Source organism: Actinia tenebrosa, unplaced genomic scaffold (assembly GCF_029948245.1).
Source record: "Actinia tenebrosa isolate PJP-AT-01 unplaced genomic scaffold, QUT_ActTen_1.0 PGA_scaffold13__45_contigs__length_12533684, whole genome shotgun sequence".
NCBI classification, from domain to species: domain Eukaryota; kingdom Metazoa; phylum Cnidaria; class Anthozoa; order Actiniaria; family Actiniidae; genus Actinia; species Actinia tenebrosa.
Genome location: NW_028292573.1, coordinates 1281855 through 1308861, shown reverse-complemented (window position 1 = coordinate 1308861; position 27007 = coordinate 1281855). Strand labels below are relative to the sequence as shown.

Sequence of the window (27007 nt, the reverse complement as noted above, 5' to 3'; positions counted from 1 at the left end):
GGCGTTAACATATACTAATAGTGAAAATATTAAAAACGTTTATAAAGAGGTTACACAGAAATTGTGTACAGTGGAACCCCATTAATAAGGACACCCTTGGGACAGACAAAACTGTCTTTATTTAGGGGGTGTCCCTATTAACCAAGGTTTCAGAAAAACAGCTGAAAACATATTTTAAACCATTTATTTCTTTACTGTTAACCTTGAACTACAATGGTCGATATAATAGCCTAAATTGGAACAAAAATGCATTACTGTATAAGAACTACATTTGCATTTACTGTACTGCATTGTATTGTACAAGTTAATTTAAAGACGTCTGTGAGATTTGTTTACTGTTTTCTTTTTTTCTTGTTTTCTTTTTTTTACAGTGCTGCACACTTGCAGCTACAATGTTCAATACAACAGCCTAAACTGAAATAAAAAGTACATTACTGTACAAACACAACATCATTTCTGTACTATACTGTACTGTGCTGTATAATTTCATTTAAAGAAATCTGAGTTTTTTTGAACAGAGTTCAAAATACTGGGATTGAACCAAACTAATTGAACATCGCTTAAAATCCTGCTAAAATCGAGCGTTGTCTATTTCATTATGGTGTAATAGCAAACTATACTTCAATGATCAGTGATCACTGACAATATAATCCGTATTCAGCTCATTATATCAATAAACAAATACAGTAAAGACGTCTTCAAATTTCAAGTGTCCTTAATGCTGGGTTGTTTATGTATGGAAACTGTCATTGAGGTCCTAGAAATGTGTCCTTTGTACTTATTAACGGGTGTCCTTATGAAGCGGGTTAATTTAACAGAAAATGTATGGAGCTTTCGTTGGGACTTTGAAACGTGTCCTTAATAACGAGGTGTCCTTATTAAACGGGTGTCCACAGAGCGGGGTTACACTGTATTTAGCTTTTTACAAAGTTTTTCAGGACAAGCGACCATGGCTCGCGCTCATGAAAAAAAACAAATAATGAAAAAAGAGTTGTTAGTTTTTGAAATTTAGTCAACAACAAGTTTAATTATGTTCTCAAAACTTCCATGAAATATGATGAAGCGATTACAAATTGATTGCCTAAACTGTCAAATCTGAATAGAAATATTCAAAAAGATAAAACATCCAAAATGAAGCATGAAGTTTGATTTTTTCTGCCTCGTGGAATCCGGTGCTGGCTTCATCACTCTTGGACATGCTTGTTTTTTGGATAGTTGAATGTTATTGTGCAGTTATGGAGCACTGCACCAGGAAGCACTGAACTAGGAGCAGTTGAGCTACTTGGTGGATTAGAACTTTGCAAGGACAATGGCCAGCCTGGGTACGCTTGTTTCCTTAACGATCCCACCAAACCAGTTTCCCGCCACTTTAATCTAGCTAACCATTCTCTTTCTGACTTCATTGTTTTTGGTCTTTCTTTGCTTAACGGCAACAATGATTGTCGCAAGACCAAAGAAATGCGGCTTATTCACCTATTGGGCACTCTTAGTCCCAACGGGATTAATGAACGCTTTATTTTCAACTAACCTTTTCTTTTGTCTTTTGATTGTTTGTTTTTGTTTCCTTGCCTACCTTGCTCTCATTGGTTTCTTTTGTCTTATTCTATCATATATACACTCCTTTCTACCACTTCTTTCTCTTTTACTCCGACGAAGGACTAGCGTCCGAAACGTCAGTAAGTTTTTTCATCTTTTCACGGTGTATAATTTACCTTTTCATCATTACTGTTTCATTAGAAACACCGACGCAGCTCACACTAGTTTTTAGCTAGTTATATCTTTTCGTTTCCTTCACTTCGTTTGCTGATGATCAGCAACATTCTTCTTTGCTGTTCTTCTGATGCTTCGGAGTAGCTATCGATTGACTTCAGGTTTTTGTGACCAGATAGCTTGGCAATTCTCAAAGGATAGTCATTTTCGTGTCCAGCTCTTCTACTGGCACTTCAGGAATGTCTCGAGAGTCTTTGGCAACGTCGAGACGCCATCTCTGGTAAATCTTGAGGTCAGACGACGTCTTTTTCACTGTGTTTTTGTTTTTGTTTTCTTGTATGAATTTATCTCGCAAGCATCCAATTTTGTTGGCTGCTATTATGGTTGTGGTTCTGTGTTCTCATTAATTTTTCCATCAAGTGTGAAATTTGGAAGGTCTTCATCCGAAAAATCTATGTCGCATACCATGTTTTTAAAAGCTTCGTCGTCCATTTTTTCCCAGCAAAACAGACTAGCTTGCTAGCGTATGTGTACGTGTGAGCACTAAACTGTTTAAAACCAGTTTCAAAACAGTGTAATACGGAATTGCAAACCGTGTAATACAGTCTCATATTTGCACTCGTTTTGGCCTTTATTTGCACTGAAAAGTGCACGGTCGTATAATAAAGCGCACTTATCATAACTCCAAGGCACTTTACAATGAAATATAATATAAGGAGTATTCATAATCAGTATCCATATTTTAAAAAATCTAATAGAATAGAATTCTTTAAACTTTCTTAAATCACTTTGCGTCTTATTGGCTATGTAATATTGTTTATAATCAATGTCAATCTATAAACTAGTCAAGAGAAACTGTTGATTAAATAAGTAGGTTTTTAGTCTCTTCTTGAATGACTCAGTCGAGGTACATGACTAATAGTGATTATTCAAGCACTATTTTGTATCACAATTTTTTCAGGTTATCAGAGAATAAACAATATTAAAATCCATTCCAACAGGTATAATGATATATCTCTTAATTTTATTATACTGCACTTAATAGTAATTTGCTTATAATAACTTTATTCACAAAAAAGATGGGTATGCAAAACAGGTGTTACGTTGACAGAGAGGGACTAAATCCTCATAAATCAATAATGTAGGATCCTATGACTACCAAATTAAAACCACTTTTCAGGATCCTATCTAGGATCTTTTACAGGATCTTATTTAGGATGCTGTTCCTCTTTGGGATCTTATACAGGAATGTGTTCCTGTGTAAGATCCTATTATTATCTAGGATCTTACTCAGGATCCTGTTCCTACATAGGATCTCATTCAAGATCCTATTCCTAAATAGGATCTTATAGGATCTTACAGGATCCTACAGGATCCTGACTTGGTTTTGCACAAGGGTAAGGGCTACTGCCCATTTTCTCTCTCTTTTATCAAGTTTAATGATAATTGGATCCTGCAAATCTTATTGAGTACAAACATCGTCTCCTTGAACTGATGGGGCTATTTTCTTAAGTATTTGTACAGTTCTAGCATTTTTCTAGCTATGTTCCTTCTTTCTTTTTTTTTTCTTCTTTTGATTGTTCTGTTTTTGTGCTCGTGATTTTCTCTTCATTGAAGAGAAGTTGAAACAAAATGCCGATGTGCAATCATTCAAAAGCTTGATAAGTCAGTTTACTAACGAACTCATTTCTTCTTGCAAAGTTTTTGAGAATGTAATTATCTGTTCATCAAAGCCGTGTGCAGTTTTTTGACCTGTCAAAATTCTACCCGACGAGTGAATGGTACCTCGTAAATGTTCTTTGAGGGCGTTCTCAAGGGTAGTTAGTGACTCTTTAATGCTTTTTATATGTTCTAAGTTCTGTTTGATAGAGTGTGAGTCATGTGGTTTGAGCACATGAATCTCTCTTAGTAGATAGCCGGCTTGAGATTTTTTTTTTCGGATTTTAACTATGAGATTGTTTTTGTGATTTTCGACATACTCTTATCTTTGTCTGTTGCGACTCTCTGCCATGTGTGGTAGCTGGTGTGGATGCATTTGTTCTCGTTGGTGTTTCAGACATATATTAGATCTTCTATCTGTTTAGACATGCTGGATCAGAATATACTTTGTCTTGCTAGTCGCTGTTTTCTCTATACCCTGGTGTGCGATGTGCAACTCCTTCAGGGTCTCCTGTTGCAGCGATTGAGAGATGAGGATGTTTTGTCCTGCGTAGATGACTCCATCGTCTTCTGTTAACAACTCACGGTGGGGGTAGAATTCTTTGTTGCTTGTGGTTACTAGGACCTTGTGTTCGGGCCATCCTTTCCGGATCTGTTGGATTAACTGCTGCATTAAACTGTCCAGACTTATGTTTTGTTGTTGTTTTTTTTTTTTTGTTTTTTGTTTTTTAATTTATTTAATAAACTTTCAACCTAAAATAACTATTGCAAAGTATACTAAAAAGTTGGGAAAAGAAAAGAAAATGTTGGGGTGAGGAAAACACAACAGAGCTAGGTTCCAAACAAAGTGTCTCATATAAATTAATATAAATTAAAAATATCAAATGATAAAAAGTACAATATGGAATATAATATATAATAATAATGTATAAATATAATACATTAATATATGCAGACGTAATGTGATCTAAATAATGATAATATAAAATATTAATAAAATTAAATCACTCAGTAACAGCAAGCATAAGAAGTTAATAGGTTACGAGAAGAGCACCATTTAAGGCATATAGATTTCCAGGTGTTAAATCGATTTACATCATAAAAATTAGTAAGAGCACTAAAGTAGTGGTTAGTAAGATGTAATTTAAAACTCTTAAGTGAGTTACAGTTACGTAAAGAAACAGACAAGTTGTTCCAAAGCTTAGGTAATCGGTTAAAGTAGCTAGTTTGTAAAATTTTAGTGCGGCACTTAGTAATTAGCAATCCTAGAGCAGAACTGTTACGAGTGGTGCGAGTCGGAGCCTAACTAGGAAAGTATTGATGAACAGGAATATTGACAAGACCTAAGCGACATTTGAGGTAGAAAGTGATGACTTTAACTTCATGATGATAAGAAATAGGCAATAAATGTAACTTTTGCAATCTCTGTAGGATAATGGGTCATCATACTTTAAATTTAATATATATTTTGTTGCTCTTCTCTGTATGGACTCTACTTTAGAAATATCACCAATTGACTGAGGGGCCCACAATTCACTTGAATAATCTAAATGAGATCTTACGTATGCTAAGTATAGTGATCTTCTGGTATTAGAAGCAAAACTGCTTGGGCTAAGGAAATGGATGCATGAATAGATAATAAAACAAAATAAATGAAGACACACAAGTGTAAATAGATTATTGAATTGTCAATAGAAAGAAAACAAGAATGAATATACGGATAGAGTGTGGATTAAAATAGTGACAACATTAAAGTAATAACAGTTTTTAAGCTAATAATTCATAAAAAATACTAACCCCACTCCTGCCAAGATTCAAGTAATTTAGTATAGATTACCAACCGTCATCTGGGAGTTTGGTCTTAATTTTTACAAGAAGCTGAACCCAGTCCGGAACTCTTAAAGCAATGGCTTGCTTTGCCATTACATCTTCACCAACGAGTTTTACCAGGCTCTTGTGAGGGTCGTACTTCTTGGCCGAGATTTCCATGGCTTCAGATAATTCATTATTTAGAAATTTCAATGCTTGCTCTGCATTATAGAGAATACTGTGTCCCACGAAACTACCAAATGAATCTGGACTTACTGACTCTTTAAGTGATTCTATGATTTGCTTACTTTTCTTCAACACTAATTTTCTTTTGGTTATAGGGCATATTTGAAGTTCCGCTACTTCTCTTATTGTACTTTTACACGACCAATTGCTATTGACATGGCTCGATCTCTCTGAATTGTCAACTGTGGTTGGTGTAGGTGGAGGAGTGCCGATTAATTCAACTGCTCTTAAATGATAAACACTTAATTGACCTTCAAGATTTTTTATTCTCGATGACTTTGGAGTCATACCAGCACTGGTATCGTCATTTTGCTCTCGCTTTTGTCCCTTTCCATTAATGAGACTGATAGTGTTGATGGCATAGGTATCAGGGTCTGACTCATAGTTCTCCAGGTCCTGTAAAAGAGGTTTTATATGATATGTTCCTGAGAAAAAGCTAGAAAAATCACATTATTCTAACTTTCAGTACCTGCATGAAGTGTTTGGTAAACGCGCACATGTAAATGCCACAGTTGTTGCTCTTTATTCCCTGTCTTGGAACCTTAATGATATAAGAAGTAATGATTAAAAATTGACATTACAAATATTTTATATTAAATTCCACCCTTGAATATGATATGTTGTGACTGACTTTACCTTTAGCGCATGATTAGCTAACTGCTGATGCCTTGGAGTAATGTGGTTAGAGTTGCATAGATGATCCAAAAACCTGAAAGTGAGGGAGTTTAAAGATAAAAGCATGCAGTGAGTAGAACTTATTTGGCCAGCTTGCCTTATCAACATATGCATATACTTGTTAATGGAATTTACTTCAGTTTGTCTTGTTGCAATATCCCAAGTCATGGAATCCAGCACAAGAAAATGCCTATGTAATGGAAATATAACAAATACTGTAAATGCATGTGTATAAAAAGCAATCATATCAAAACATAAAATTACGTACACTTATAGCTACATATACATACCAAGGTGTCAGGACAGCAAGCAACCAGTGTAAACTAATGCCTATGTAATGGAAATATAACAAATACTGTAAATGCATGTGTATAAAAAGCAATCATATCAAAACATAAAATTACGTACACTTATAGCTACATATACATACCAAGGTGTCAGGACAGCAAGCAACCAGTGTAAACTATGAACATAATACATGGGGTTTTACTACTATGTTCAATATGTTTTACTATACAAAATGAAGTATAATACTTTATAAATTTTATTGCAATAACTATAAACTTACCTTCTGTTGATAGGAATAAAAACATACTTCTCTTGCAAATACTGTGGACTGAAGAATTTTTCTGATGCTTTGATTCTTGTTAAGCATATCGTTGTATTAATAATAAAAATCATCAATTAGAACAGTAGTTTTACCTGGATGTTTGCTTTCCCAAATTCTGTTGTCCACATAAAACAGAATAGAAAAAGGAATTGAAAATGGGAAATGGACATGGAATCTCCCTGTGTAATATTGAATATTAAATTAAATGATGAACATACTCTTTCAAACTATGGTAATTGTTCTTCTTTCTTATGAGTTTTGAAATTCAAGATTCATGTCATGAACATTTATGGTATTATTATTATTATTATTATTATTATTATTATAAAAATTTTAAAAAATCTTGATTCCATAGTGAATGGCTATATTCGTAAATGGCTTGATATCCCGATATGTGGTACACTGAGTAATGTTTTTCTACAACACAATAAATTTGGTCTCAATATTTGTCCTCCATCAATTAAATTTATTCAGTGCCAAACTGTTCTCCGTAATTCCTTAAAAAAGTCAAGAAATGTTTCTATAAGAGATTTCTGGAAGTCATCAAGCAGTCACACTAATGTTCAATACGATGTGTATAATTCCACCAAGGAAGTTCTTAAAGATTTTCGTTCTCATCAAGGTTTCTTTTTCTCAAATGTCATAAAGTTTTCATTGTCATCTGTTTATTCTATTTGGTCTTCTGTTCAGTCTAACCTACCCAAGAACATTTACAACTTTACCATTCGCTACATAAATAACTCCCTTGCTACACGAAAGAATCTGACAAGGTGGAGATTATCACAAAAATATGAAATAAATTCAGCTCAGAATTTGTGAGCATTACATAAATTGAACTCAATGAGACTGAAGTATTGCTCGTTTTTTTTTTTGTTTTTTCCATTCGCACTCCACATCGGTCCGACTAATGTTGTGAATGGTATGGATCGCAAGTGCTGCAGCCTGACTACATTTGTAGTCGCCATGAGGACATTCGCACTCGGTAGACTTAATATTACCCACACGAAGATTTATTTGTAGTTAGAAGAGTTTTCAAAATCATTTTTAAATCAGAGGTTCTAAGAGTGCTTCAAAACATGTTTTCAGTTTACACAACTCATTAATAGAAAACTATGTTTTGCTCACCGTGACTTTATACGACTCATTCTTCACACTAGCTTGCACCACCCCTCTTATTATACCATCAGAGTATTTACAAGCTTGTATATGGTTGGATTTATATTGGTTTTCACCTCGTTGAATGGATTTGGATTCACCAGAAAAGAAAGAAGTGAGAGCGCTTATCGTAACCGCCGCCATGTTGGTTCTAATTATTCATTGTTTAGAGCCAGTCAAAATCGCGTCCATGTTAACGTGACGTCACACTTTGGTACCCTATAGTCAACTGTACATGACAATCAACCTAGTAGTCCTGCGTTCTTCATACCAAAGGATATTTTAGAAGAGTTAAGGGGCCGTAGTTTCTCTTGAAAAAATTCCAGGGATGTTCCAAATGTCAAGATGGACAATTAATGCGAAGGCTACAAAACTATGGATTGTTAAATTTGAAAAGTTTTTCTAAGATCTCTGATGAGGGAATTGACAATATAATAAAGGAATACATTGCTCACCACGGTACCACGACAGGAGTAACATTCATAACAGGAAATTTTTGGTCTCTGGGGTTGCATATCCAAAGAAGACGCATTAGAGCATCTATCAGCAGAGTGGATACACGTAACACAGCTCTTCGCTGGGGGGTTGAGTCTCAAGGAGAAAATATTTTGTTCACTGGCCTGATTCATTATGGCATTTAGATGGACACCACTCCCTAATAGGGTGGAAATTTGTCATTTATGGGTGCTGAAACAATTGAAGCGAATGGCAGGTTGTGGCCATCTCGTATAAGAGATGATTATGGTGGCGAAAATGTTTTGGTATGTGATGCAATGGTTGCTAGAAGAGGAGATGGAATAGGTAGTTTTGTGGCTGGTTTTTCTACTAGAAACCAAAGAATTGAAAGAGTGCGGCGTGATGTTTTTCATTGTGTTTGACAATTTTTCTATTATCATTGTTATGCAATGGAACAAACTGCAATACTTAATATTGACAATCCCATCCACATGTTTGCATTTCATCTTAGATTCAAGCCAAGAATAAACTTTTCACTGAACGTATTTAAAAACGTGTTGAACAATCATGCCCTTTAAAAACAGAATCTTCTCCAAATCGAATATGGCTCAATGGAAGACTGAGTGAAAGCAATTCTCTAAGCCAAAATGGTTTGCATGATGTCTATGCTGACACATTTTATGGTGAAGATCTAGAAGGCCCATCTCCTTTTTCAAGCTTTGATGATAATGTCATTGTCCAACCTGTTGAAATTTCTCTTGAGGATGAGTTATCTGAATATGTTCTTCAGCTAGTGGACCCAAACGTGAATTCACAAGCTGGCATTGATTTATATGAACGAATCTGTCTCTTGTTCTGGAAAAACTTGTTTCCATGACAACACCAAACAAATGACAGTGATTGCCAAACGTTTATCACTTACATAGTCTTTCTTTCTTGATTTTTGAGGACAGTTCATTATAAGAATGAGATATTGCCTAATAAGCCCCAAGTTCAAGTACACTGGAAAAGAATAATCCCCAGGGGGCTTAATACAGGAAATACAGTAACTTATCGATTATTCCAAGATCACACCATATTTTCTAATCCATTCTCCTCTCCTTAATAATGAATGGTCCCTTATCCCTGATGCATTCATACAATGAGTCATCACATTGTGATATGTATGCAAAATATCAATGGGAAAAAAAGAAATAACAACATTCTTATTTCTTTTTTTCAACATCTGTAAAGGTTGAAGGCACTGGTAGCTTTGATGTCAGGGATGCACGTGGAACTACAAGTGAATTTGTACAGGTACTGGCTGTTGGCATGTAGCTATAGCAAATGTCTTCTTGTGATTCTGTATCCTAAACAATAGAAAAGTAGAAGGTCAACCTTGAGCAAAACCAGTTTTTTAAATAGAAATAGAAATTGATTTGATTACTCATACACCACCTTTCATTATGACAATTCCCTCTTTCAAGAAGACCATACACACATCCATTTAAAACAATAATTCCCAAAGGGTAAAAAAAAATTTAGAAAAATTCATGACCTCATGAACTGCCATATCATTATAACATTGCTTAAAGGTAATGCTTGGTGAGATAACAAAACCAAGTATAGGTTATCAGTATAATCCTTATCATTTCTGATTATTATTATTGTTATTGTTATTATTATTATTATTAAAACTGTGAAATGCTATACATGTTTTGCTAATTTTCGCTCTACAGCTTCCCGCCATCCGTTTGGAAATCCACGAATACCCAAACAAATCACGAAGGGTCAAATGCAGCAATCGGAGAAGTTCGTTATTTCGTTCCCAGACATCCGAAATTTCGACACGTCCAAGATGGGGACTGTCGACACTTGCAGTGCCGTTTTTGGGGTAAATCGTGCCCGCCGTGTACAAGAGTTATAAAGGAATTCACGATGGACTCATACTGATTTTTTAATATATTTTAAATTAACCTAGCACTAGCCAAAGAGCTGTAACATGAAACGCGTTAGCATCGCGCAACAACAATAGTAGCTTTCAAAGTGATGGTAAAAAGAACATGGACACATGGACACTTCCAAAAGAAGTTTATAAGCTCAGGCATACTTATTACGAAATCGTGAGTCTAAAAGATGGCTAACTCAGAACTACAGATCTAAAGTAAAATATATCAATATCGATTTACGGATTACAAGTTTAAGACGTAGTGAAAAAAAGAAACATATATTGTAAGATAAACTTGATTCCTATTGACAACTCAGACAGAAAAATCGGCATAGTATACAATCATACATGATAAAACAAATTGTATGTGGTTATAGCTTGGCTCTGGGCAATTGTCTTTGACTGTTCTCAGCCTGTCTTTTCCTTCGATTTCCATCTTTAGTTCCTGGAACAAGGTAAGATTCATCTCCAGAAGATTGTAGATGCGACTGGGTTCGACATCGGCGGCGTTTTGCTTCAAAATATTTGCCTTCTTTGAGCAAAATTCCTACGTTCTCCTTCTGGGGCGTCACTTTAGTGGGTCCATAAAGTTTGTCATAGCCTCAATTTCTGTAAGCACAAACCGACAATGTAACATACAGTGCCGCCACGGAGAGAACTCAACATACAAGAACTAATCCCGTTACGGCTGTTTAGAGGTCTTGAGAAGCTAAACCTGGCAGGGACAGAAATAATATCTTTCATGTACTTCAAGTCGCTGAAGAAAAAACACTCCTCGATCGTCCAAAATACTTTTAATGACAACGATGAAAGAATCTTCCTGAGGTAGAATGGAAAGTATTAAGACAGAAATCACAATTTAATGGAACCTAACTCTCGGTAAAATGGAAGGATTAATTACAATAATCCTGTACAATAAAGTAGAAACGATATAAACGTATAAATGAAACGACTATACTGTTCAATGTCCTGACATGATCACTTAACCTAAAACAAAATGGCTGCTCAGCACCATTAAGGTCAGGCTCTTGGTTACATTTTGACCCCCAGCGAAGTTTTTGGCGAGGGGACCCTGGGTACTAGTTTGCCATGGCAACGGTATTGTTCAAGATGCCAAATGCTAAAAGGAATTCCAAGATGGCGGTTATTATCGCTATTTTCACGAGTTTTGATGCTGTTTTCAAGCCTTCGGAAAGAAACAGTTGCATTGTTTCGTTCCATAAAATCTAAGGAGCAACAGGGCTAGGTATTTTCTGCAGCCTTAATCTCTGACATCAAACTACAGTACTTAAAAGCAATGAAATCTGATTATGATCGACAACCGACGTTCTCACTCGGACTCTGTTCGTGTTGGATCAACAAACAAATATTTGGGGTATAATTCAGCCATATGAATCTGCAGGTACGTATTCTTTTTATTGATGATATAGAATTAAATTTCGTTAAGAATTTTGTTTAACCAAAGCTAGAAATATCGAAATAAAAATTAAATATAATTCTTACATTGTTTTACATTATATTTCTTTCAAGCCCAACCGAAGCCTTAAAAAACTTACTTTGAAAATCTTTGTTTTATTTCTACACATTAGCGCTTACGACGTTCAAAGCTGTTCAGCGATTTTTCAAGAATAGAAATCTATTTTCCACTCCCTTAGAAGAGCTCTAGCATATTTTATTTTCTTTAATAAACAGGAAGCCGTTTTGTCAGACTTCATTTGTTCTGTCGATGGCGCTACCAGTCCATTGTTTACTGTACATAACTTTTCCCATTCTACAAGCATAGCTTGGCTCTTCCTACTCTCTGCCAGAACTTTTACTTGTATATGAGCTAAATCTTTGTTGTAGCTTTGTTCTAGTTCTTCATCTCTTTTTTTTCTCGCTTTCAGCATTTTCAGATGTAAGTGCTTCTTGTCAAGAGTTTCTAGTTCTTTTGATGGTCCAAAAAGTACTTGTATAGCTCTGCAGAGACTGCTCTTTACAACATATTCATACCCTTGGTCTTGCAGGTGAGTATGTTCTGTAGTTTGCTCCTCTTGAAAGGGGTCTCTGTCTTTCAGATTAATGACTTCATCAGGAGCAGGATAAACTTCTATTACCTCTTCCATAGGACCATTCGGCTCAGGCACAGACTCATTCAGCTGGGGCACAGGCATAAAATCATTCGGCTCAGGCACAGGCTCATTTTGCTCAGGCACAGGCATAGGATCATTTGGAACAGCATCACCTAAGTATGATGTATGCACCCTCTTTGTCGTTCCATCTTTCTGGTCAACCCTAATGATGTGTAAGGGGATTGCTATGTTCTCTCTGACACACACCTCCCAACAGCTCTTCAGGTAATGCTCTTCATTAGACAGAGTTTGAGATCTGAAGTGATGTAGCTGTGGACCCCTTAATAATGGATCAGGGTAATCAGAGACATCATAAAATTCAATTCCGTTGTCTGTCTTCTTCCACCAGACACTCTCACCCTCAAGCAAGAAATCACTTATGTGCTGAAGGTGAGACTGCCACTCTCTTGAATGCTTCTTGATGATGGAGAGAGGGATGACTGTATTCTTTCGTTGTGGTAGACATTTGGAAAGGTTACTGACTTGAGCTTGCTGTCGCCCTGGATCATTTGCTTGAAGGCCAAGTTCTCTCTCTGCCTGAAGGCGTATGAATAGGTTGGGGATGATGTGTCCAGGATGGTAATTGCTGGTCTGTTTAGTTATCCTCTTGATACTGTTGAAGATCCTCTCTTGCCTTTCTGCATTAGTTGATTGCCCAGAGATGATTCTCAACATATCACCTGCATGTGCACTGAGGTTATGAAAATACACACCAAACATTTTCCTTAGGGTCAGCTTTTTAGGATTGTTGACAATGTAGTCATGCAGCAGTATTGAGTGATACCATGCCTGGTTGTAATACCGAAGAACTTGAGCAGGAGAGCGGTTCTTATCACCAGAGTACAAAATTCTTTGCATCTCGGTCAGAGTGTCAATGGTTTGAAGGGCTTCTTGGGAGAATATTCCTGACTGGTGAGCAAAACCTGCAGTCTTAATTAAAGCTACTCTGAAATCTACACATCTCTTGCTGTCTTTGCCTGCTAGACTCAATGAAATGGCCTCCTCCAGGATCTTAGATTCTTCTCTAGACAAGTGTTTAGGGAATTCTGCAAAAAAGTTCTCAATATGGTGACCCAGGTCATGGAGCGGTTCACATGGTAGGATTTCATAGCTGTCAAGGCCTAAATTAGAGAGTGAATCATTTGGTGTGTTAAACAAAAGTGCTGGAACCCGTTGTTTTCCTTGCAAGGTCTCTGTTAGTAGTTGTCTCAGGTCTTCCTTTGTTTTTCCATCATAAATTTGCCTTGATCCTAACTCTTCTGCTAGCTCAGTTTTTGAAAGACCTTCAAGAGGCTTTAATTTCTTTTGCATGGATTTTCTTCGAGCCACAACTCCTTGTAGTATGACATCCTGTCTCTCCTTTAGGCTTGTAAAATGACAATTTAGAGCATGGTCAAGGCAGTAAACCATGTCACAGTGGATGCCACAAGCAGAGCAAAAGTAATTACTACCCTTTTGTTGGCCGGCTTCAAAGGCTCGAAGTGGCATATCCCCATGACAGAGCCTCAGTTTATCAGTAAATTCAATATTCTTTACTCTTTCAGTGCATTTATTTCCGAGGCCAGCAATGCATTTCAACCTTTCCTCACTGTAAAGAATTTGTTCACTCTCTGAGCTCCCACATCGGGCAATGAAATGAAGCTCGGGTTCTTCTATTATTTGTTGTATATTGACATTTCTGCCAAATGCCTGCTTGTATTCTTCATCTGTGTAAAACACAGCAGGGTCATACAAGCAAGTGATCAAACAAACTAGGTAGCCTGAGTTTGCAACAGTGGAATTATCTAGCCAGACCATAAGATGTCTTGTTCTTTCTACTTCCTTAAGTTTTTCTTTCATTTTAAAAATGTCATTAGTGTCAATACCATTTAGCTCATTTACTCTCTCAAGTTCACCTTGAAGCTGCTCTTTGGTCATTCCATTAATATCCTGGTTACTTGTTGCTCTTAAGTACTTCATTTGTTTTGCTAACATATTTTCTCGTATCTCCTTTAGGGTTACTTTCCTGCCTTCAGTTGAAAATTGAACCTTCTTGACTTCAAGATTTTTTTGTAAGTACCAGTTTTTCATACTACGAAAAAGAAAAATTGAGTTTGTTGTAAATTATATTATGAGTAGTTAAATCTGGGTTGGATGTGACATTTAGAAAATATTTTGTATTATTTACCTGGCGAGGCACTATCAGTTCCCCAATCGTATATTCTTTTGACCTCAGTTTTTCCTTAGCACTTTTTGATCTACTTCTACAGGAACACTTACTTCCCCACCTTGCCCTTTTCTTTTTTTGCGTCTGATCACAGGACTACCATCTCTCTTTCTTTTTGTTGTAAAGCGTTGTACATCAATGTTTTCAGAGATGAGCCATTCTTTAATTATTTGCCCACCATTTTTTGTCAACTGACTAGTTTTGTTGGTAACATCATATCTCTTAGCTAGCTCACTCCAGTTAATATTGTGTTTGTCTTCATAACTTTGTATTTCTGCCTTAAGTGCTTCTTTATCCCAGTTCATTGCATCAAAATTTCCAGTGTAGTTCTTTGCTTTCTTTGTTGGTGGACCATAAATTACTTCTTCTCTCCTTTCCTTTGCAGCTTCTTTGGTTTCAAAACAGAGTGCCTTTCTTGCTCTATCCCACCCATTCAGTGACTGTCCACTACCATAGCATCTAAAAAGAAAAAAAAATTGAAAGAATTTGACCATTAAACCTAAGATTTGTAGTTTTCATTAGTCAGAATATTGTAATTGATGGATTTTTGAAAATGAAAAATAAAATGATGTGCTATCAGAGCTGTTGTTTGTTTTTATTGAGGGGAAGTGTTAGTTTTTCTTGTTATTTGCATGATTGGAGGATTTTAGCAGGAGTTATTTCCACAAGATTTAAGTATTTTTGATTAGGTTCTGTTGATCAAAAGTGAATAATAGTGTAGTGATTATGTTTTAGATTTAACTCACCTCAAAAATGCAGTGTCATTCATTTGTTGTTCAATTTTATCTTTATTTTGCTTGTAGTGGTTTCTTCTTTCTTTCCGTCTCTCATTTTTTGATTTATGTTGAAGGTTCAACTCTGTAACTTTTGAGAGGGCCTCTGCACAACTTGTGTTAAACCTTTTCTCAAACACGCCATCAACAGCTTTATATGTGTCCCTAGCAGCTGTTTTAATGTCATTTTTCAGGGGTTTAGTTTGAGGGGTTTTAGTATATAACTTCTCTGCAGCACTCCTAGCTGCAAACACTGGATTACTCTTTGCCTTGGCTTTAAGCTGAGGTGAATTCACCGGAAAATATGCCTGTATATCAGAAAATCGGATAGCACATCCTTTGCAGTTGGCAAGGCTGTGTTCTCTCTTTCGAGCTTCTGGAAGACTAATCCATTTCTTAAGGGAGAAAGTATCGAGGAATTTAGATTTTTCTTCTAGTTTCTTGACGTTCCACTTATTAACTTTCTCTCTTAAGGCTTGGAGTTTCTTATGGAATTTAATGAAATCGATTGAAAATCTTTCCCAATCATCGGATGAAAAGATACTTTTAAACTTATTATACTGTTCAGTCTTCAGGTGTGCTTTATATTTTGTCGAACTTTCTCCTTGTTCCCTTATCAATACAGTGGTCCTTGCGATCTCCAATGCAGCAACTTTCGCAAATCCACAAGAATTAGGACACAGAAATGTCCCTGACATCGCCAGTTAATCCTTGGAAACTTTGCAAACGCCCAGTTATAGACTTATTATCGCTTTATGGTATTTTGAAGAATATATAGTAGAAATAAGATGAACGAGCTTTGATCGTTACATCAAGTACTAGTTTACGCGCCTTGAAATTCCCGCTCAAACTAATGCAGCGTTATCAGTAATAATCAAAGAGTTAAGTATTTTATGAGTTATTTATTGATGAATTCAAAATCTTTAACAGTGCGCTCATGGTTTTCAAAACTACTTTTAAATTATAGGAAACAACAAGTTACGAATACAAAAAAAACATATTTGCACGTAAAATTAAGTGTTTTCTGTTCATGATTCGCAAATATTGGAAAAATACCTACATAGCACTATATCTTAAGAGCATCTCTAGGATAAATTTCCACTTTTTTGGCAAAATTCTCGTCTGTTTAGGCAGTCATAGCCTCAAAATCTAAAGCAATAAATTTCATGTACTCCGTCCGCCATCTTTGATTACCTCACTTACAAGCCATGTAACCATGGGAACTTTTCTTATTTAGCAGACAGCTGACCAGTTCTATGTGAGCCTGAATTCAATTTTTGAATCTCGGATATTCAAGCAAAAAAGGGGCTAGAAAAAAGGGAAAATTTTCAAATAAAGCGATTTTTTTTCCTGTTTTATGATTTTCAGTAGTAAAACTATACTTTTGTAACTGGAAATCGTGAAAGCGAATGCTGTTTGTACTTTTAAAAAGAGTAAAGTGTTTGTTTAGAGTGAAGTTCATGAATGCCATGCATTTTGTGTTAGAAATCTACTTAAAATCTTTGTTTTCCAGTTGGTTCTAATTAATTTAATACATTGGCTGCCCTTATAAATAATCTTATTTTGTGTATGTAAAGAATGAGCACGTTTTCTAGACGCTTTAGCAAAGGGCATATTTTTGCATACATTATGCTTTCTAAAAGTCACGTGATTGTTGCTATGGACACAATTATTTTTCGGTCAAGACCTGTGATGGTCATGAACATTTGGTATAAGTTTGAAGTTCATAGGATATATACATAAAGAATAGTAATTATTTTCTTCTTTTTTGTCTATTTTTCACTGAGAGCCTGACCTTAATGGTGCTGAGTGATCCTCTCACCCCCGGTCAGCGGTATCCCTACTAAGATATGTCCTTCATGTGAGGGTCCATGACGTGTCCCTTTGTGATCAGCGTTATCTCTGGTTCATAGCGTTTTGGAGGGTGACGTTGGCGATATGGTCGTGAAGAGCGTGTTAGAGTCGATGGTGACGGTGGTGCCAACATTTGCAGCATGGAGGGCGTCTGGCTTATGTCAGCATCAGCATGGGGTACACCAAAAGGCTCATTATGTGACGTAGATTGGTCATGGGTTAGTGGGCTCTCTTGACCAGGTGTATGGGGTTCATTGAGTGATCTGGGTGGTAAATGTGGCAAGGGTGAAGGTTCTGCAGTTCTCTTTGGTGACGTTGGTGTCATCTGGGGGCTTGGTTTTGGATGTAGGTGGTTGGTTGTCTGTTGATACGGTTGTGGCTGCTGGGTGTTGGCCTTTGCAGCTGGTGTGTACGCGCGAAGGAACCGGCGGTTACATAGGGTGAGACGTCCCGATCCGTCTACCTTTACCCGATACTGGTTGTTCCCTGTTGTCTCCACTACGGTTCCCGTTCTGTCCCACTTTTTGGGGCTGGGTCCATGTTGGTTTTGAAGAAACACTCTCTCACCGATAGTGAGTGGTCGTAGAGGTTGTGAGTGTTCTTTCAAGGACTCAGTATTGCGGGCCTCTTCCTTAGCTTCCCACGCTTGGCGCCACAGTGGACGAACATTTGGGTTTGTGAACTTCTCCAGCTTGTTGACAAAAGAGAGTGTATCTCGGATGGGGCAGCCGAAGATGATCTGTGCTGGCAACTTCTGCTCTGCCGTTCGACTGGGGGAAGTAGGCAGACGAGACACGATGTCGGACACCACAGAGGCGGAGGAAGGCCTCTGTGCAGCCAGTTGTAAACTCAGGACCTCCATCGCTGGAGATTTCCTCTGGTACACCAAAGATGGCAAAGAATCATCGGAGGTGGCGGATCAGTCCTGCTGCACCTGCGAGGTTAGTGCCTGCTTGGGAACCAAATACCTCTACCCAGACTGAGAGACGGTCTCCTGCTACAAGGTAATGGTGGCCACCGTGATCGAAGAAGGCGGCAAAAACAGCTTCGAAGGGAGTCGACAGTGGTGGATAGGTGATTGGGGTCGTAGCAGCCTGTGAGGGCGCATTCCTGTTACAGTCGGTGCAGTGTTCTCTAAGAATGCCACCTGTATTCAGTACCTGGACATATCAGTGTGTACCAATCTAGATGATGTAGTTATATTTCAAGCCATACAATACTTCGTAGAGTTGAAACACGTGGACATCTCAAGGAACCCGCAATTTTCAGTTTTATATTTGGCCTGTCTTTGCTCCTACGCAGACCTCCAACTTATTGTTTCTCATGGTTTTGAATTAAGCCCAGAGGGTTGTTATGTGGGGGAAAATGGGTGTCGAGCACTGTTTTTCCCACACCAGCTTAAAAAAAACATACTTCACCAGGTGGAAGTTGAAAACGTCATTGACTTCTGCCAAATAAGCCAACACTCCAGTGTTGTGATAATGAGTTTATGTAATCGAAAAGCAAAATATTCAAAAGGATTGACACCTCATTAATAACATTTTTAAATGTCAGTTTTTGCCCTTTATTCTTGATCAGGTTGAGTCGAATAGCGCTCCAAGGACATGAACCATTATGCTCGTGCTTTAATTCATCAGCTATGTGGTTAAATATTCGAATATTATGAGGCGACTCATTACAGCAATAAAGAAAGAAAAAACTACATAAATGTCAAATGTGCATCACAAATTGCATAGCGGGGTTTAATTATATGAAATTGAAATAATAGAGAGGTTAAGTTTCTCGTTTACGGCAAACGCGAAACTTCAATTGACCACACGCCGGGTCAGCTGTCTCGGGTTTTGCGACATTTAGCGACCGCGATACGGAGTTAGCGTACAGCGGTGTTGTGACAAAATCCATAAAATTTCAATATGGCGGCTAAGAGGTCTAGAATTAGTGTGGATGAAGTTCTTCAGCAAGTTCTAGACGAAAGTGATAATAATGGAGAAATCGAAGACCCACCGACCCTTTCAGAAGTTGTGGAAAGATCTGTGGATGAATTTAAGCGGCTTTCAGCGTGCTTTTCGAGAGGAAGCGAGTGCTTTTCTTCAGTATGTTTATAGTCGACATGAAATCGCTAGTAGACTATCGCCGAGGGAGCAAGTCCTTAGGAAGTCCATTAAAGTAGGACCAATGATTACTGAAGAAGTATCAGTATGGCTTAAGCTGTTGAGACGTCGAATGATACCATCGCCAAGGGCTTGCAATCCCTGGTTTATTGAATTAAAACGAGGATTGCCAAAGGAGATTTTTATTTCAATAACTGAAGCTGTGTTGGCTTCTCCCTCAATGTTTGGAATTGCAACTGAAGGGAAAGCTATTAAATTTACGAATAAAAATCGCCTGGTTCGCGATTTTTCATATCTTGAAAAGTTTCAAAGGGAAACGTCAAGGCTGTCGTGCAGAAGTGGTAGTGAGTGCTTCAAAGCCGTTCGTTATACTTTATGACGACAGAAGGTCAGAAATTCACCTTAAAATACATTATGGCTACTGGAATGAACTTGGTTATGCTTTCCATGATTAGAAATTTAGGTACAACCTATATTTGTTCTTTGTTATGACCCTAAAAATTAGCAAGACAAAGAAACAATATTAAATAATCTAAAATAGCTACTGCACAGCTTTGGATTGCAATATTTTTTAATAGATTCCAGTTAATAGCATAATAATTGCACTGGGTTATATGATATAACTATATTTTTACTATATGTCTTTATTGTTTTCCTAATTAATATATGAATAGTGATTAACGAATTTTTGTTTATAATTATAACTGATTGGATAATGTTCATAAATTTCTGATGTGATTTTTGGTTTGGATTTCGGTCATTATATCCTTTATAAAATTTAAAGATCTTAAATATATAAAATGAAATGTTTCTTTGTAAATCATATTGTATCCTTTTTGATTCAAATATTAAGAGTATGTATTATTTCAACTCCATAATTCTTTATTAGTAGCTGTCACACTTATTATTCATATGTTAAGTGGGAGTACTAATGCATAATATATAAGTTAAATATTTTTCCTATGTTGTAAACATTTTAAAATATCTAACCAAAAGATATAATTGTATATATATATATATATGTATATACACTGAAACACAAAAATTCTGTGACTTTAAATATATATATTTGTCTATTGTTTCTCATGGTTTTATATCTCAAGAACAAAAGACATATATATTTTAAGCCACAGATTTTTTGTGTTTCAGTGTATATGTATATATATATATAAATATATTATATAAATACTCTTTGTTGTCTCACGTTTAGCCCTACCGATGCTACTCTTTACTATAGGACATAGGATTAACTTACCATTCAGCATTGAAAAAATGTGTCATTCCACTGTATTATTGTGTTTTCCAAATGGTATCTTGTGATAGAGTCGTTTTCATATGACCGTGAAAGAATAGGCAAACTAATAGTCAGTACTTGTTGGTAATTGGTGGTAATAAACCCATTAGACTTAACTATACACTAGGTATATGACAAGAATGACAAGACAAGAATGTAATAAGCCAAGAAATTTGTTTTTATTTATATCTCAGTTGTCATGTAATATTTGTGATAATGTTTGTATATTTCACACCATAAGAACTGAAACAAGATTTTACAAAACACATGATGCTCAAGCACAGGGAGCGACCATTAGATTTGGGGGGGGGGGGGGAGGGGGTGATATAAAAAAATATGCAAAAGGCAAACGCGCGAAACTTTAAGACAAATGTATGAATTTACCACCCCCTCAACCTGGTTCGTCCAGCTCACAATGAATTAATATCTATTTTATCACCATCTCTTTTTTGGGGGGAATACACCTCCACAGTACATACAAAAATCCCCCTGATCATTAATATCTTCCTGACAATATGGACATAAACTAGCTGGATCGTTAGAAAGCTCTTTGGAATGCGAACTTTCAGTCATCTGGCCGAGTTTCTTGCTGATGTCCTCCCCTGGCTTATAGAAAGACAGTAGGTTATGGGTTTCTGGGCTTGCCTCTTTTGCTTCGACTGTAGCCAGAATGGTCTTTAGGGTGTTTGTTTCCACATTTAACTGAGCCAGGTTCTTCATCTCTGTGGAGTAGCTTGGTGTTTCGCTATCAATCAAGTCGATTACCTTGGTATCTTGATAGTGTTCGTCATCATCAGAGTCAGAATTCATCAGACACTGGACAACTTGATCCATGTCACCATTTTCTCGAGCAAGAAGCGCAGCTATCTTGGCCTCAGATACGGATGGTAGAACGTTTTTAATGGTAGCTATTTGCTCATCAAACTTAAGCTGAAAGGAGGACCCTGTCTCAAGTCGAGGCTGTATTGTTGGCACTGCATAACAACTTCCTTTCCTACCAGAAACATCAGCCACTTCCCGGGGTTGCCTTTGGTGTAGCATGAGCGCAGTCTTGAAGACTGTCAAGGGGTTAAGATCTGTTGTTGCTTCTGTAATCTCCTTCGAGTAGGCGTTTATACTGTGGTACATAGACTTATGTTCCTCCAGCTTCTTTTCTTGTGCAGCTGTCGATTCAATAAGAAACGTACAAAACAAGACGTTAAAAAATTTAATAGCTAACATTAATTCAGTATATTGCTCAGTGACTACTGTTGATTCTCAGGATCATGATGATGGTAATAAAAATAAATAATCACTTTTGTGGATTTTGCTCCGATACATTAAAAATGTTCTAACGTTATGATGAAAAATAAAACCAGTCATAAGGGTTTGTTAAAACTATATGAAATACCTTTTTTCTGGATTTTCACCTTGGATTTCGCGTTTTAAATTTGCTTTACGTAACTCGTTATACATTAATACCGATATACATCAAAACATAAAAACTTAGTGACGAAATAAAATGAATCAACAACCAACAAAATGTAAGGACTTTTACCATTCTACATTAGGTGTCCGTACTGGTTTGCGAGATATTTTGAGAAATATCGTCATTTCATATGAACTCGATGTTTTACCGAGTGCGAGTCGTGTGAGTCATTTCCGCAGTTTTTCGCTTGAACATTTTAGACATATACAACATATATTCCTGGTAAAAGTGTTTTTCGACAAACCTCGGGATTGATAAGTAATACTAACACAATGTAAAGCTTTCACATTCAAACATGCACAGACTTCTACAAACTAAACTGCTAAAATGCGTTCAAGGTCAAGACATTTTTTTTCGTTTAGGGTAACATTGATAATTTTAATAGTATGGTATAGAAAATATTATTATCAGTAAAAACCGTTCAGTAATACCTTTTCTTTGCTCCGCCTTCGACATGGTTTTCTTTACCCTTTTTGCTTGGGTTTCATAGTTGGCCATTTGGAGGGCTAACATAGAATTTTCAGCGAAATTAGTGTTATCAGGAAAGGAAGACGTGGTTGTGGTCGAGCTTGTGCTCGTACACGTGAAAGTCGTTCCTATCAAGCTCTGTGTAGTTGAAGCCAGGTTTGCTCTCCATATTCGACCTTTGTCCTCCCTCGCTTCTCTCTGTTTTGACCTCAAGGCTAACAATTCCTCGTGTGTGCTACAGCGTGAACAAAAACATCTTCCATATGGACAAACTCTTGCATGTCCTTTCAAAGGCACTACCTCTCCATGGAGTCTGCATTTTCGGCAAGTTCTTCCCCTGCTCAACATGTTTCTCTCAGCCGACTGACATGACTGTTATCAGTGCTACAACAAGCAGTGAAGCTTATATTCTCTCCAATTAAATTGTGTGTATTGTGTATGCATGCATGAAAATATTTCGAACCAAACAAAAATAAAGGTCGCGTGCTCACTCGTTCTCAAACCGGTTGGTTGATTCGAGTATGATAATCGTCGATGTGTTAATCTTCACACCATAGAAATCTGGTTACAAAGTTTTATTGAAATCAAATAACGGCCAATCGCTGTGATCCTGTGAATGACAAAGGCTTGCAGATGAAGTGTCGATATAGATAAATTATCTTGTAAGCTCTCCCCAGTCGAACAGCCGCTGTTGGTCTTGTATACTGTTTACTTTGCTAATTTCTAGTTGCTATAGAATGTCTTGGTTTTTGAACCAAAGTGGTGGTTGTTATCGTAATGGTAAATCTTACCCAAGGCAAAAGAGAGTTCAAGCCATTTCTACGTATCTCGCCACACAGTCCAAAGCAACGACCGCCGAAATCTGCCGAGTGTCCTATAACTGTGTTAATAAATACGTTGAGATTTTCAGACGAAAAGCTTCAATGACACCTCTTGCAAAAGGTAGGCCTCCTCAAAAAATTACGTGGTGGATGAGAGCGTATATGGAAGCAGTGATTAGAATCTATCCTACTGCGTACCTACGTGAAATGAGAGAACTACTCGCAAAAGAATTTCAGCTTCAACACCACGAAGTCCCGTCCTTGTCTTCTATTGTCAGGCTTTTTAGAGAGCTACGAATAACTCGTAAAAAATGTGTTTATGTGGCTAGAGAACGAATGTCACCACACAATCAGCGCTGTCGCCAGTTATTCATCCAGTGGAGAAGAGCCGTTGATCCCAGCCGTGTATACTTTTTCGATGAAACCCATTTCGATATGGAAACTGACGAGCGAGAATTTGGACGAACTGACTCTGGATTGGCATGTCCATCGTTTAGACTGAAAGGAGGAACACACGTCAAGTTATCTACGTTAGGAACTTGTGGATTTAATGAGGGAGTCATTCTAGACGTCCCAGTTGTGGGAGCCTTTAATACTTTGCTACTAAACGAGGTAATTGAGAAGCAAATTTTGCCATTTTTGCCACGAAATACCTATTTAGTCGCAGATAATGCAAGTATACACAACGAAGCTGCTTTATGTCGTATTTTAGCAAGGAAAAACATTACATTGGTGAAGCTTCCTGCGTATGCTTATGATCTAAATCCAATGGAAATGATCTTTGCACAGGGCAAGGCCATCGCTCGTTATAATCCTGGCTTTTTGAGAGAGAATGCTATGCTAGCAATCATAACTGCATTTCAACAAGTACGCACAGCTAATGTACGACGTTATTATCGAAAATCATGGCGCATTATGACATAACAGTCAGAAAATAGCTGATTATAAACAAGATGTAAATTAACAAATGTAATCAATGGGAGGTACATGATTTCTTGTCTTTGTCGTTCATTTTACTTATTATAGCTACATGATTAATATAAAATTCTCCCTTGTAAATTCGTTGAAATAACGTGTAATAAAGTGTAATTTAACGAAATTAAAACACAAAAGAAACTGTTGACAATAAAGTGGTTGAGAATAAAATTAGACTACTCTAGTCTCCTTGTGTCTATTACCAACTATTACACACTGCTACGCACTAAATGGTCTATTTCCTATGCACGGTCATATGAAAACGACTCTATTAAGAATATGTTTGCATTTGGGTGAAAGGCATTTGGGGGGGGGGGGGGGAGAGTGAAACACTAACAGTTGAAGAAAAGTAGAATATAAGCAGTTTTATTTTGAGAAATAAACATATTACTCAATTTAGTTTATGATATATATACTAGTTATTTATCTCAATGTATTACAGGATTTGTTCCAAGACTAGATGACAAATTCTATTGGTCAGTAGGAATCCTTGATTGGTTTTTGCCTCCCTTACTTCGAAACATGTTGAAGAAAAAAGGAATACTTATCTTTATGACTGTAACTGTGGTTGGTTAGGGTAGTAGATTACATTAACAAACCATTTTTGTATTTTTTTTCTCTGACACTTTCATGGATTAGTGGCATCAACTTGTGACTGCAGAAACAGCAACTGTTGTCTGCAGGGGCTGCCTTTTCTAAACCACAGTAACAGTATCTGTTGTCAGTCAAACACCTCTCAGGAATGTAAACATCCTTGCTTTGTGTATAGGTTGTGTGCTCATGACCTTGCTCGGGTAGCCATACCAACATGATAAATTCATGTCTAAAAATGTCTTGCCATCTCTTATTGTATGAAGAGTTCAAGCTCAACTGGTGTAAGGCAATATGCTTAGCTTCTCTACCCTCCATAGTAACGGTCAAGAGAGACCCTGCTGGTAGTTAGCGTGAACTTGTCTGGCATGAACAGGGAGAACATGGCCCAGTGTCCACATAGTTGGGTTTACTGGGTATGGGAGGAACAGTCTGTTTGCATAGAAATATTGATTTGCTGCTTCATCCAATCTGTCCAGGTCTGCCTCTTCTACATCCAGGCTGTTAAGAATAGAAACAATCTCTCAGCCTGATGCCTATGTAAGCCAGGGCAAGCAAAGTTTGCCTTTGCTTGGGGCTGTCCTCCTCCTTGCTCAGATGTTTAATCAACCTCATGATGTTGTGGCAAAACAATCGAGAATCTTTTCCAGTAAATCTATATTGAAGATCACCCTTCCTACCTTGGGTCTCCTCAAACCAAGTCCTTACCTTTTTTGCAACACGTTTTACTTTCACTTCATACTGAAGGGCATTTACTACACTAACAAAACAAGTATCCTGAGGGAGATCAGCAAACACTTTCTGTGATGGCAGAAGATTAGATTTACCAAGTGTTTCTTTAATAACTGCTTTGAGAAAGTACTGCCAAGCATTATTTTTAAGATGAAGGGGCTCAACATGGGCTTTATCAATTACTCTTCCAATGACAGGTAGGAACTCTTGACGGCTATTCTGTTTTGCGATGAATTGTGTCACTTTTGATCTCTTGGTGCTTTTAGTCAATGATGGTGAAAGGTTTGACTTAAAATCAGCAACTTTTTTAGCCACTGAAATCCTGTCATTATAGCACCATGGCTTCCACTTGCAGTCATTACCTGTTCCAAACTTACCGTTAAGGTCTCCAGCATCAATTGAACTTACATTTGCGAATGACGAGAAAAAAGTAGCAGCATTTGAGAGCTCACCACCAAGCATTGCAAGCATTTTCATATCATTTGGCAGCTCTTCAATGTGGAAGGTAACATGAAAACCCTCAATGTGATATACCTTTCCAATCATATTATTAACCTGTTTGCAGAACGCTTGTATATATTTTCTTACCACCAATGATGTCTCCTCACAGTTTGCTCCAAACACTAAAAAGTTGTCACTGCTAGAGGCCACTCTCTTTCCTACATTCAGAAAACTGACAAGAAAAGAACAAGCCGTTTCATTCTTACCAAAAGGGCAACCATCCCCCCTCAAATGCAATCTTAAAAGTGCCCTCAGTCCCCCCAAACCACTTTAAGTTATCCTTTCTTGACTTAGATCTTAAATAGAAACAAGCTAGCCTTGGTAAGTATTCTTCTAGATCTCTAAAGCTGCCATTTAAGGTACCTTCTCCCTCAAAACTAGAAGAAAACACTTCATCAACAGAATATGTTTTGCCTATGTCTATAGAATTGATTTCTTCCATGAGATTATTATATGTTAGAAGCTTAGGTATGCTGCAGGAAGAAAGATATTTGATAGCAGTTCTCCCTCCCCTTTTTTTTATTTGATGCCTTCATTGAAGATGCAACCCTTACAGCTTGATACTTCCTCTTTCCCATGACCCCTGAATTGTAATAGACTGCTATGCTTCTTAATTTGTTAAGATGTGAACTTGCAAAATTGTTAATTTCCTTCTTTTGGACCTTATCAACTACATAATTAGTTACTTGGCTATTTAAAAGTATATAATCTCCGAGCTCGCTAGTCTTGCAGCGCTTTTGAAGAGTATCAAAAAGCCCATCTATTGCTGGACGTTTGTTGTTTTGTGTGGCTCCATGTATTTTACAAGCCATCTCATATGTTTGAGTGTTAAGCCTTACTGCTGTCCTTCGAGCA

At 37.1% G+C, this 27007-nt stretch overlaps 3 pseudogenes; 1 reads left to right on the top strand and 2 right to left on the bottom strand.

Annotated features, from left to right (window-relative positions):
• The first annotated feature begins 8220 nt into the window (after positions 1–8220).
• On the top strand, positions 8221–9197 carry LOC148911570 (uncharacterized; annotated as a pseudogene).
• A 2672-nt stretch (positions 9198–11869) lies between these two features.
• On the bottom strand, positions 11870–16226 carry LOC148911569 (uncharacterized; annotated as a pseudogene).
• Positions 16227–24913: 8687 nt separating this feature from the next.
• Positions 24914–26964, bottom strand: LOC116290272 (uncharacterized; annotated as a pseudogene).
• Positions 26965–27007: the final 43 nt, after the last annotated feature.